This window comes from Eretmochelys imbricata, chromosome 14 (genome assembly GCF_965152235.1).
Source record: "Eretmochelys imbricata isolate rEreImb1 chromosome 14, rEreImb1.hap1, whole genome shotgun sequence".
In the NCBI taxonomy this organism is placed as follows: Eukaryota; Metazoa; Chordata; order Testudines; family Cheloniidae; genus Eretmochelys; species Eretmochelys imbricata.
The window spans coordinates 15,044,071-15,057,511 of record NC_135585.1 but is presented as its reverse complement, the minus strand read 5'-3'; the positions used below and the strand labels follow the sequence as shown (position 1 = coordinate 15,057,511).

Genomic DNA, 13,441 nt, shown 5'->3' with positions numbered 1-13,441 from the left:
TGTCCTCCCACCCCATACCCTAAACCCCATCACATCTAAAAACCCCATTCAGTGCTCCATTTCCTGCCCTTAGGCTCTTCCCCAGACCCTCAGGACCCTTCATGCACCATCTGATCAGAGAGGCTGCAGGGGAAAACAAGCCATTTTGAATTTAAACGTTAAGGGAGAGAAACTTACTTTGCAGCATTTGCCTTGGTGGGGTATCCACAGATCTGCCTGTTTAAAGAGCATCTGGGCTGAATCCCTGTACCACCTGGAACCTTCAGCAGCAACTTCCAGTACTGCTGCCCTCAGAGAAAGAGAGGGCGAGAGAACATGCACAGAGCCCAACGCTGCAGAGAAAGAGACAGGAGCAGCAGAGTGAAGCACCAATCTGCTGATTAATTCAGCCTGTTTCCAGTCACGCTGCAGATCCAGCAAGGAGGCGGGGTGGGCGGGGGAAGCGATGGGGGGGAAAAGAAGAAAGTTCATACAGGATCACACCAGATGTCTGTAAGAATGACCCATTCATCAAATGGAGCCAACACAGCCAGATACCTTGTGTGCGTGTGCGTGTATGCAGATATATCTGCATATGCAGTAAGGGAGGATACTGACTGATAAGGACATATGGAAAAGCTGATGGCAAACTAGACAGGACAAAATGCTAGCAAATACACTACAAGGAGGAAGCCAGCATGGTAGACTAGAGAGAGATGGAAAAGATCTATCAAGTTCTATCTCCCCATTAAAGGTGTCCATGGGAGACAGCAGCACACTGATGGCTTAACACCTTGGGGCTCAAGCTCAATATTTTAAAGTTATTATTTAAATGATTCAAGGTGGTTACAGGCCTGATTTGCCAAGCTGAGTTGATGTTTCTCTCTCCCTCACTCTTGTTCCCAGCAGGGCTTCCCAGCAGCACTCAGGATGCAGAGAGTGGCAGGTGCCCCCTAAGCATCAAATATTCATAGAGTGCGCCTTGGGAGCTCAAACAGAAGGTGCAGTGCAGCTTATTCAATAGCAGGGCATTGTGCCGGAGGCTTGCCACTTACTGAGACCTGGTCATCGGCCACACAGTGGCACATGGAGAGCATGAGATTAGTGGAAACAGAGCACATGCAAGAAGCCCGGGGTGGAGCTGGAAAAGGACTACAGGGAAATGGACAAATGGACCTTTGGGATGATAAGAAGGAGTCAATCCCACTGACTCACTCTAATCCTGTTATGCAGATGCTCCCCTCTAAGGGGAAACTTAATCATTACACATTTGGGGCAGGGACTATGACCCATAAGTATTTGTACAATTTCTACTTCAATGGGGCCCTGATCCTAATTGAAAGAAAAATATTTAACAACTACCACCACTCAAGATAGGAAGGACCTTGAATCTGGGGTTAGGATGGGGCACCCACACATCACCAAACCAATGGCCCCGTTGACAGCTTGACAAGATCCTGAGAGTTGTACCTGTGTAAAATGGAGCAGATTGCAACCACTCACCTCTTGAATATACAGCAGCAACCTCTGAAGAGTAACAGTCTTACATGTAGTGTAGCTTGGCTACTCAGATAAAGCTGGAGCATTGCATGCTAGCATCAGCACTCTCCACTGACCACAACCTCATGTTCACGAGAAGGGTGACCACAGCCTGCACAGTAGAGCTCTGCTTCCTAACACATGATTGGCCAAATGTTCTGCCCTCTGTGTCAGTCACAGGCATCAGTACTGACTGAACCCTGGTTTGACTTCTTCTTTCTCCAAGCTCCAGATGCCTAAATCAGTACATGGTCCACAGAGCACCCCAATGCCATTGGCACACTCTCGTCATGTAATAGATCACTGGAAAACTAATAACCCACTGATCATTAATACTGTTGCATGATGGATGTACGGTAAACCCAAAAAGGACTTAATAGATATGTGCTGCAAATGTGTTCTTAAAATGTATTTGGCAAGCCATGCCCAAGCCGGACATGTTCCAGACAAAGAAACGTGGTTTCCACCTACTTGAATGCGAATGTGTCTCTGTTGTAAATTAGGCAAAGTGTGACCAAAGCACATTTACATGCAAGGTAAATAAAGCCATCAAGAGAGCAAGTAAGGAAAGATGACTACTTAATCTTGATGGGGGATGGAGACTGCACCCCCAGGAAGCCTTCCTGCCTCTTGAAGCAGTGTCAATGAACTTTGGGAAGATATAACGGTGTCTACCCCCCAACAGGAGAGAGAAGCTATGTCTGGGCTTACTTTTCAAATGTTTACTGGACTTTAAAAAGAAAGGGGAGAGAACCATAGTTATCCATCAATGAGGGACTAAAATGGCCAGAGCTCCTGAAATCACAGAATGTTGGATCCTTCACTCAAGTGGGTGGGGGATTGAAGTCTCTGGGAACGGAGTATAGTAAGAAACCTGCTTAGGCAAAGATTGTAATTTGCTGAAATTAAGTTTTAGTTTTAGAAGAATATTTTTATTATTGTTTGCTTGTAACCCTTTCTATATTTATTCCTTATACTTGGTATCATTTAAACCTGTGACTTTTTGTTTAATAAACTTGTTTTACTTTTATTATAAAACAATTCAGTGCTTTGATTAAAATAGAGTGTTTGTCAAACCCAGGTTAAATTAATGAGTTGCTGGTTACTGTTTCTTCAAAGCAGCAGCAAATTTAGTAGCTTCTCTGAGTGTTCCAGGAGAGTGCTGGAACATTGCAGGGCAGACATATGGGATGAGGGCGGGGCGGTGTTGGGGTCTCCCTGCATAAAGTAACTGTGGTGGAAGCCAGGGTGTGACCTGCATGGTTGTAGGCTGGCTATTGGCATCAGAGCAGTGCCACAGCAGCATAGCATTAAGGCAGGGATCTCACACATGTGGCCCGCGGGGTTATTTTCTGCAGACCGCCAGCTCCCCGCGGGCCCCCCCCAGCGTTTACGTAGAGCAGCTCCGACCCGGCGCGCACCAGGGGGAGGGCAGGCTCCCTGCTTGCCTGCTCTGCCCCCGCACCGCTCCGGGAAGTGGCCAGAACCTGGGGGGGGGGGGGGGAAGGGGTGTGTGTGTTGCCCTGGCCGCTCCTCCAGGTACCTCCCCAAAAGCTCCCATTGGCCGCAGTTCCCCATTCCCGGCCAATGGGAGCTCTGGGGGGTGGTGCCTGGAAACAAGAGCAACATACAGACCCCTGTCCCCCCCCAACCCCCCCAGGTTCCAGCCGCTTCCCGGAGCAGTGCAGGGGCAGGGCAGGCAGGCAGCCTGCCCTGTCCCCGGTGCATGCTAGGCCGGAGCCTGCCCCCCAAACCCCTCCTGCAGCCAAACCCCCTGCCCTGAGCCCCCTCCTGCACCCCACACATCTCCCACACTTCAACTCCCTGCCCTGAGCCCCCATCATACCCCGCAGAGTTGGGGTGGGGATTTCAGGGAAGAGGCTGCAATGGGGGCAGGGAAGGGGTGGGAAGAGGCGGGGCAGGCGCAGGGCCTCATGGAAGGGGTGGAGTGGGGGCGGGGCTGGGGCACTAGGGGAGGGTGGGTGTCAGTGATGTGGCCTTCGGGCCAATGTACTAGTCCTCGTGGCCCTCGTGGTCATTTGAGTTTGAGACCCCTGATTTAAGGCACCCAGGGTTGCACGGCAGACAGTCACACAACCCCTTGCTGGTCTGGGTTGAACCCCCAAAGCGTCATGAGCATCAGCAAAGTCCGCCATTTAAAATCATAAGTGCAGAGACCCTGGGTCCCACGTTAAGAACCAAATCTACAGGCAGAGACCCAGATGATCACATAGTATCACCAGCTCTAAGGGCTCTTCTCTCTACACTTGTACTGAGCCACATATTTGTATGCAACCTTATAAATACGTACGGCCAAAGTTGAAGGAAAGCTGAGAGTGCACCTAGTGTCATTACGAGAGAGAGAGAGTGTGGAGGGGGTGCAAGAAGAGACACCCTGTATCTTTCTCCAGGGCATTTTGTTTCCTAGATGACACCATCTTAAACTGCTCAAAGGAATAAAGTGTCTTAAACAACACAATTCTCTCTTCCATTCTCTTTTCAGCACAGTTCCTAGCAAGTAAACAGCTAAACCCAGCTGCTTACTGTAACTGGAATGCCACAAAAGCAAGGAGTGGTCAGGTGATCAGGATTGGGAAATTCTCATACACCCACCAAACTCACACCCAATACAAAATTTGGGAAGTGAGTTGCATTATGCTGCCTACAGGATTTCTTTAAACTCTGCATGAAGACTTTTGGAGCCCTAAACCATTGCAGCTAGAACCGTCAGCGGAGTCTTCAGGAACAATACATATATGCTTAGTGTTGAGTCAGAACCTTAAAATGTCAGAGTCAGAAAAACTATTTTAACTTGCTTAGGTCCTAACTTTTTTCCAACTCTTCTTGGTTTCAGCCTGGCTCCGACATGCCAGTCTTCAGTAGCAAACCCAAAATAATAAATTAATTCTATTATTCTTGTTGAACCATATTTTCTAGAGATCACTATCCTATGGCATGCTACACAGGACAACCATCCATGATATACAAGCATCCCTCTTTCATTGGATCGACATCAAAGATGTTAGCAGTTGGCATCACAAGTTGTATCTGGTTGTGTATCTATCCTCGAAAGACAGACTGAATCTTCAAAGAAACAGAAGCTGCAATAAACAAATCTGAGGATAAACTAGGGGTTGGAGTAGAGGACAGGGAATAAAGGCAGATTCAACTTGGGACACAAGAGAGAGAAGCCAGTAGAATAAAGATGGATTTGAGGAGAAGACAAGGTATTAGAGAAGCTGCAGAGCAGGAAAGGGAAGGGAAGAGGTATAGCTGAGGATTCAAAGACAATAACCACTGGCCAGTACATAAGGGACATACAAGACAGATGCTCAGACAGGAGCCATATAGGCTGCTTTGAGGAGAGAAAGTAGAAAGAGAGGGGGTATAGGACATACCACACGGGAAGGGGAATGATCTGGCTCAGGGGACAGGTAACTTTTACTTTCAAGTTCAAGTGTTCCCCTCCCCTCCCCACAGCTCCCATTCGCCGGGAAGCCGGACTTGCTGCTGGCCACTTCCGGGGCACAGCACGGTGTCGGAACAGGTAGGCACTAGCCTGCCTTAGCTGGGCAGCACCGCCGACAGGTCTTTTAACATCCCAGTCAGCGGTGCTGACCAGAGCCGCTGGGTTGCTGAGCAAGGCGACCCAGTTCCTTACATGCTGCAACCCAGTACTGGGTCACGACCCAAACTTTGAAAAACACTGCACTAGAACCTCAGAGTTATGAACACCAGTTACACAAACTGACTGGTCAACCACACACCTCATTTGGAACCAGAATTACACAATTAGGAAGTAGGAGACACACCAAAAAAGGAAACACAGTACAGTACTATGTTAAATGTAAACTACTAAAAAAAAAAAAAGGAAAGTTTAAAAAAGATTTGGCAAGGTAAGAAAACTGTTTCTGTGCTTGTTTCATTTAAATTAAGATGGTTAAAAGCAGCATTTTTCTTCTGCACAGTAAATTTTCAAAGCTGTGTTAAGTTAATGTTCAATTGTAAAATTTTGAAAGAACCACAAGGTTTTTTTCAGAGTAAAGAACATTTTAGGGTTACGAAAAACCTCCATTCCCAAGGTGTTCTTAACTCTGAGGTTCTACTGTAGTACTTTTCCTCAGTAGATCTCAAAGTGCTTTACAAAGGAAGTCCGTATTATTATCCCATTTTACAGCTAAGGAAACTGAGGCACAAAAAAGTGCAGTGACTTCCCCAAGGTCAGCTAGCAGGCCAGCAGCAGAGCCAGGAAGAGATCTCAGATCTCCTCAGTCCCAGTTTGTTGCTCTAACCAGGAGACCATATTACCGGCAACCACGACACCATATTACCGGCAACTTAACCTCATTACCATTGATCAGCTCTTCATAACCACTTGTGTAAAAATAAGTAGGCAGTCCCAGTCAGGGTCCTGACAGCACAAGAGTTTCTGAAACTGCCATCAAGTATTCCATTTCTGATGTGAAGACGCCAAGGAACAGTGATGGAAACTGAACTCCCCCCTCCTCGCTAGAGCTAGTCCCTCCAGGTCAGGGTTGAGGCACATTGGCAGGGAAGTGAGGAAGTAGGGAAGAGTTTGCTCTTTGTGCTGGTACACACATTATAGATCTTGGAGGGTAAAATCTGGTACCTTTCACCAACATTAGCTTTCACCTTTAAAAAGGCATAAAAAATTAACAAAAACTAAAAGTCAGGCAGAAAGGGGAGAGACAGACTGGGAAAACTGCACATTTGATTTAAGAGATTTTTGGTACCACTCCTGGGTTACTCTCTGCCTTGCTCTGCAGTGTCTCTTTTATTTTAAATTGCTACTGAAAATATAAATAAGGGTGTTTTTTTAAAATCCCAGTTTCTATTACCAGTACTTTTAAAAGGGGGAAGAGAGGATTTTTAACAACTCAGAAGAACAACCTAGCGTTTCAGTGAAGCAAGGTCTCTTAATGCTGATGAAAATCTGTCAGTGGAGAGCACTCCAGCAATAATAGAAGCAGCAGCCATTCAAAAATACGTTACACCACCATTTGCTCTGCTCATGGCCTGGCAATTTGATAAGCTTGTCCTACCTTGGGCAATGAACTATGTCACAGGCAGGAGAAAGAGAGGACAGGGCAGTATGGAGATTCGTGAGATGCAAAAGTTCACACCACACAAGATGGGGTATAGGATCAGCAGCTGCGGACAATACTCCCGAACACAAGTGACGTCAACAAGAAAGGACAAGGTAAGTTACCATGCAGAAGATAGGGTCAGTCCTAGATTCTGGTTTCTTGTTCTCTAGGCAGTAAGAACTACTACGTAGCACAGACTTTCAGCCCTTGAAGGGAATCAATCAACAGAAACTCCTCAGATCAACCAAGGGTTTCACCAGAATCCTGTTCAGCTCTCATTGGACTAGCTGGATGCTGTCAGGGGTAGAAACCAAGAGCATGAAAGACCCTGGGGAGAAATTAGAAGTCCTTTGATCAATCCTGGCACTTTAGCAGCCACATAGAGCTCTTTCACAACTTTAAGCTCCTTGGCTTGGTGTGGTGAAAGGAGCAGAACTATTTCCTGCAGTGACAGATGTCCATTCTGGAGGCAGTAGCAGGGAAGGGCTTACCTAAAAAATGGTTACCTACCTTTCGTAACTGTTGTTCTTCGAGATGTGTTGCTCATGACCATTCCAATTAGGCGTGCACATGCGGCGTGCACGGCAGCCAGAAGGTTTCTCCCTAGCAGTACCCGTTAGGTCAGATTGGGCGCCCCCTTAGGTTGCTGTGACATTCCCATCTGGTGTTATCTGGACCAGTGATCTGCTAGGTCACTCCAATCCTTGACTCTGGGAGCCAGCCTTACCCTGCTCTGCTGTGAGAGCCCCCACTCCTGGGTGGTTCACACACAGCCTCTGGCATGTAAGCTGCTCCACTTGTAAGGTAACTCCCTTCTCTTCTTGTGCCAATATATATTTATGCCTGTATCTGTAATTTTCACTCCATGGATCTGAAGAAGTGGGTTTTTTACCCACGAAAGCTTATGCCCAAATAAATCTATTAGTCTTTAAGGTGCCACCAGACTCCTCATTGTTTCAGTGCCCTTACAAACTTAGATGCCTCTCACCACATGCTGGCTGGTTGCTCTTCAGCCAGGCTCTCCCCTTTGATTAGTGCTTCAGTCGCTTGGTGTGGTGTCTGTAGATGTAGGTAGGAGAGAGCGAGAGAGCATGCCACCCTCCCACCCACCCCCAGTCAGAGTCAGGTGAGCATTACCTATTTACAGTTCCAAACTGACCAAGGAAAGGGGTGACTCCCACAAGAGAACAGATTCTTTTGTTGCTACCTAGGCCAGCTCCCTTTGTTCCCGTGAGGCTGGGCTGGGTTTGTCCCATACCTGCCCTGATGAGGTGTGAACTGTCTCTTTGCTCTTGGAGAGTTTTTGCCTGGGCTTATTTTAAGCCAGGGGTTCTCAAACTGGGGGTCGGGAACCCCTCAGGGGGTCGTGAGGTTATTATGTGGGGGGTCATGAGTGGTCAGTCTCCACCCCAAACCCCACTTTGCCTCCAGCATTTATAATGGTGTTAAATATATAAAAAAGTGTTTTTAATTTATAAGGGGGGAGGGTCACACTTAGAGGCTTGCTACATGAAGGGGGTCATCAGTACAAAAGTTTGAGAATCACTGTTTTAAGCAATGAGGATACATTTTCAGCCTCATAACTACATAGATGAAATTATTACCTATAACCTTACTATAACATTACTGTAACAATTACTAGAACATCACTTTAACAACCACGCTCAGTGCATCATGAGCCATCCGAAGACACCAAACATAAACTTTGCATTGGATACCACACAATCATTTTATAAATATGAATATGAGTGTGTAGGGTGTTCCCCCGAGGTACAGAGTGTCACAGTCGCGCCTTCATGGCACTGAATATAGGGCTGTGCCAACTTGCTGCCACTTCAGTTCCTTCTTGCCAGATTGCTCTGACAGAGGGGTAGGCAGGTGATATTGGAATGGACATGAGCAACACATCTCGAAAAACAACAGTTGAAAAAACAGTTACCTACCTTTTGTTTCTTCGAGTGATTGCTCATGTCAATTCCAATTAGGCGATTACCAAGCCTAAATTTTGGAGGGAGGGTTGGAGCTCAAAGGTTCGCAGACTGAAGCACCGCCCTACCTAAGTCTGCATCATCTCTAGCCTGCTGTGTAATAGCATAATGTGAGGTAGAAGTATGTATAGACGACCAAGTTGCGGCTCTGCAGATCTCTTGCATCGGAACATGGATGCCTTGTGGAGTGTGCTGTCAGTGGAGGGGCCGGTACTTTCGCCAAATCGTAGCAAGCCCTGATACAGGATGTGATCCATGATGAAATCCTTTGGGAGGAGACTGGAAGTCCTTTCATTCTGTCTGCTACTGCGATAAACAGCTAAACGGACTTCCAGAACAGTTTCGTTTGCTCGATATAGAACGCTAATGCCCGACGAATGTCTAACAAATGAAGTTTTTTCTCCCTGTTGCTTGAGTGCAGCTTAGGGTAGAAAACTGGGATGAAGATATCCTAGTTAACATGAAACTGGGAGACAACCTTAGTGAGAAAACCCAGATGTGGCCTGAGCTGAACTTTGTCCTTATAGAACACCGTGTAAGGAGGCTCAGACATTAGGGCCTTGAGCTCAGACACCCTCCTGGCTGACGTTATTAGTACCAGAAACGACACCTTATATGAGAGGTACAGCAGAGAATATGTCACCTGTGGTTCGAAAGGTGGCCCCATTAGTCTGGAAAGGACCAGATTATGGTCCCAGGCTGGGACTGGCTGTCGAACATGAGGGTACAGCCTGTTATGGCCTTTAAGGAAACGACTGACCATGAGGTTGGCAAAGACCGACCAGCTCTCCACACCTGGATGGAATCCAGAAATGGGGCCAAGTGAACCTTTACTGATAACATGGAAAGCCCTTTCTGTTTCAGACGGCAAATCAAGAGCTATGAGCGTTCCAGCTAACTGTCATAGGCGGCAAGTAGTAACTGAAGTGGAGACAGGTCGGCAGGGCGCTATATTCAGTGCCATGAAGGCGCAACCCCAGAGGGCACCCGGACTGACCCGATGGGTACGGCTAGGGGAAAATCCTTCCGGCTGCCATGCATGCAGCGCGCGCACACCTGATTGGAATTGATATGAGCAATCACTTGAAAAACTACTGTGACCTATTATAAGGTTTGAATGACAAGAGACTCAAGTAAATCTCCTGACTTCCAATCATCAAATAGCCGTGGCACTATGAAGAACGTTACTTGTGTCAAAGCAAGATATGGACATTCTGAAGCGCAGCGTGTTCATTTGCACAGACAGCAGCACCCAAAGTGGGCTTCTAGAGCTCAGCTGTTCCATAGCAGTGCTAGTGTTGAAGCCTGAGAGCAGTCTGAAAGGCTGTGGCATAACTGCACATAATTGCTTCTTGTCTTAAACTGATCAATACCAGAGCAGTCCAGAGTGCCATTAACAACAGAACAAATAGATGATTACTTTAATTGTAACATTACCTCCATAGTCTTAGCAATTTAAACTGAAAGCAACACAGTTCAACAAGGTCCTCACGCAAAATATATTGGGGAGGTCACAGGTGCAGGCAGGGGCAAGCCCAGCTTCCCGTGGTCTCATATAAAGTAACACCACAACACCAGCTAAGAAAAGGTACACCAATCTCAAGCCAAATAGTGATGGATGCTTCCCACTTCCTGTGCAACTTGTGTCTATGTTAATGTTCTAGAGCAGTGGTTCTCAAACTTTTCTGTTCATGGACCACTTGAAAATTGCTGAGGGTCTCGGCGGACCACTTAATGATCTTTCCAAATGTTGTTTGTACCGTTCGCTAACTATTGTAAAGTGCTTTGGATAAAAGTGCTTTTTAAAAAAAATCTTAATAATAATAAATGGTTTTTTTGTTCTACAAATAAAATCACACAACTAATATTTTAATATCAGTGGTCTTACCTTTCTAATGCAATGGATGTGCTCTCTCCCCCTGCCGCGGCAGCCCCCGAGGTGGGCCTGGGAAGGAAGGGGGTTTCTCCCTCTCCGTGGCATCCCCTAAGCTGGGGCGGGGGGTGGGGGGGTGTCTCTCCCCCACCACAGCAGTGAGGCTGGGAAGGAGGGTTGTCTCTCCCCAGCAGCAGCCCTAGAGCTAGGGAAAGTCGCCTCTTTCTCTGGCCGCTGCAGCCCTGCACATCCCAAATTCTCCCCACCCCCTCTTCTCACCCCACTGCCCCCTCCCACATACTCCCTATTCCCCCCAAGGCCACCACCTGACCTTACATGCGCATCTTCTCCAGGGTCCGGGCACCTGATTAGTGGAGCCATGCCTGTGCGGCTCCACTAATTAGGTGGGTGGCCTTTCGTTCTCTCATGTGCGGCGGCCCAGGCGCGCACCTTAGAGGGAACTATCCGAGGACCACCTGAATGGAGCTTGTGGACCACAGTTTGAGAATCTCTGTTGTAGAGAAAGTCTGTCTCTCAAACTATTATCTAACAGGTAATCTGCACTAGTAAGCAAAAGCCAGCCAGCATTCTGGAAAGACTGCAGAACATGCTCAGCAAGGGGAAGGGTTGCCTGGAGAGTAAAATGGAGGCAGTTAATGTGATCTGGAAATGAAAAGGCTACAATGACTGGGGAGGGAGGCAAGTGAGAGGAAGGAGCAAAGAGGGTAAAGTCATAAGAATTTTTTCTCTCCACTCCTGGTCTAGAGTACGCATGATCTTCTCCAGCTTTGGTCTCAAACACAATCTCTCACCCAGACCAGGCCCCAGAATAGGGCATGTACCTGTTCACTCTCTCAAGTGACAAACACATTTGATACTCAGGTGGCTACTGAAACTCATGCATAGAAAAAGTGGCCAATCGAGTAGTGTCTGCTGCTCTCTCTTTCTTCTTAGCATCATCATCTTGGAGGCAGCAGTGCATATAAGGCAAATAATCTTCCAAGAACCACTGCAAATATCCCTTTAAAGCTCCCAGCTGCACGTACCCACCACGGAGGCCTCTCTCTCCCCTCTTTCTTTAGGATTGGAAACATACTAGGTAACAAGAGGCTGGTTACACACAAAACACACATAGATATTAGTCAATCTGACATTTACAAGGGCAGACGAAGAAATAATATTGCCCAGCTAGCCCTGGAGAAAGGCAGAACTGTCCAAACAGCACACGTACAGGGCAAGTCTAACTCAGCAGCAGGAAAATGTTACTCAGTTAAATGGAAAACTTCTCTACACAGCCTCAGGTCCGCTTTATAAAAACGTTTGCAGTGATTTAAGCATTCACAAAAGACGTCATGATAAGTACTCAGGTGACTGAAGACCGCAATTTATCCTCAGAATAGGACAGGTATAGCATAAGTAGCAGCACACGCTTCCCCTACACAGTCCCACTAGCATGCTTAACCCTAGTCTTGAGAGGACTATTTCTAGAGTTGAGAAGGGAGTTCAATCTCTATGGCCCATTCCACCCTACACTTTTCTAAAGAGTCCCAAGCAAGGGTGCCCACTGAGATAGGACTCCAATGCAGACTGCAAAAAGTTACAAAAGGATCTCACAAAAATTAGGTGAGTGGGCAACAAAATGGCAAAAGAAATTAAACGTTGATCAATGCAAAGTAATGCACGTTGGAAAACATAATCCCAACTATACATGCAAAATGATGGTGTCTAAATTAGCTGTTACCGCTTAAAGATCTTGGAATTATCATGGATAGTTTTCTGAAAACATCTGCTCAGTGTGCAGCAGCAGACAAAATGCTAACAGAATGTTAGGAACCATTAGGAAAGAGATAGATAATAAGAGAGAAAATATCATAATGCCACAATATAAATCCATGGTACACCCACATCTTGAATACTGAGTGCAGTTCTGGTCTCCCCATCTCAAAAAAGATATATTAGAATTGGAAAAAGTACAGAGAAGGGCAACAAAAGTGATTAGACATATGGATTTCCATATGAGGAGAGGTTGATAAGACTGGGACAGTTCAGTTTAGAAAAAAGACTACTAAGGGGAGATATGATAGAGGTCTATAAAATCATGAATGGTGTGGAGAAAGTGAATAAAGAAATGTTATTTACCCCTTCATAAACACAAGAACTAAAGGTCACCCGAAGAAATTAATAGGCATTAGGCTTAAAACAAACAAAAGGAAGCACTTCAGACAATGGACAGTAAACCTGTGGAACTCACTGCCAGGGGATGTTGTGAAGGCCAAAAGTATAACTAGGTTCAAAAAAGAATTAGATAAGTTCTTGGAGGATGGGTCCATCAATGGCTATTAGCCAAGACAGTCAAGGACACATTCCCATGCTCTGGATGTACATAAAACTTCTGACTGCTGGCAGCTAGGACTGTTCTGTTCACTCCCTCTGAAGCATCTGTCACTGGCACTGTTGGAAAACAGGACATGGACTAGATGGACCATTGGTCTGACCCAGTAAGGCCAATCTTATGTTCCTCTGCCCACTACAAACCAGACTGAGATAATCAACTCATTTCACACAATCATTCAGTCTGTCAGTGGTAGTAACTTTTGGCCCCTGCTAAATCTGAGCTGTGTGCAAACCGATGACTTAGAAGCAAAAAGCTCTGCATCTCACTGCCTGGTTTCTCACACTGGTAGTCTCCCAAAACAAGAGTAAACACCCATTAAACTCAGAATGCAACCCATGAGCTGACAAAGAGATGAGAACATCATTTCCTTGATAATCCTCTTCTCAACAGGTCTACTAACTCCACAGAAAATCATTAGCCCTACTCATATTGCATGCCAACCACGTAGGACGGAAAATATGAGGCTGCTGGTATAAACTGGATATCCTCCTGGTATCTCTGGGTTATCCAGTGGTGGACCTTAGTTATCAGGGACAAGCAAACATGTTCCCTTGACTAT

At 46.4% G+C, this 13,441-nt stretch overlaps 1 protein-coding gene across 1 annotated transcript in view; it reads right to left on the bottom strand.

The window, feature by feature from the left end:
- Positions 1–13,441, bottom strand: part of TMEM94 (transmembrane protein 94) — a 95,512-nt gene that overhangs the window by 60,387 nt on the left and 21,684 nt on the right. The window lies entirely within an intron of this gene.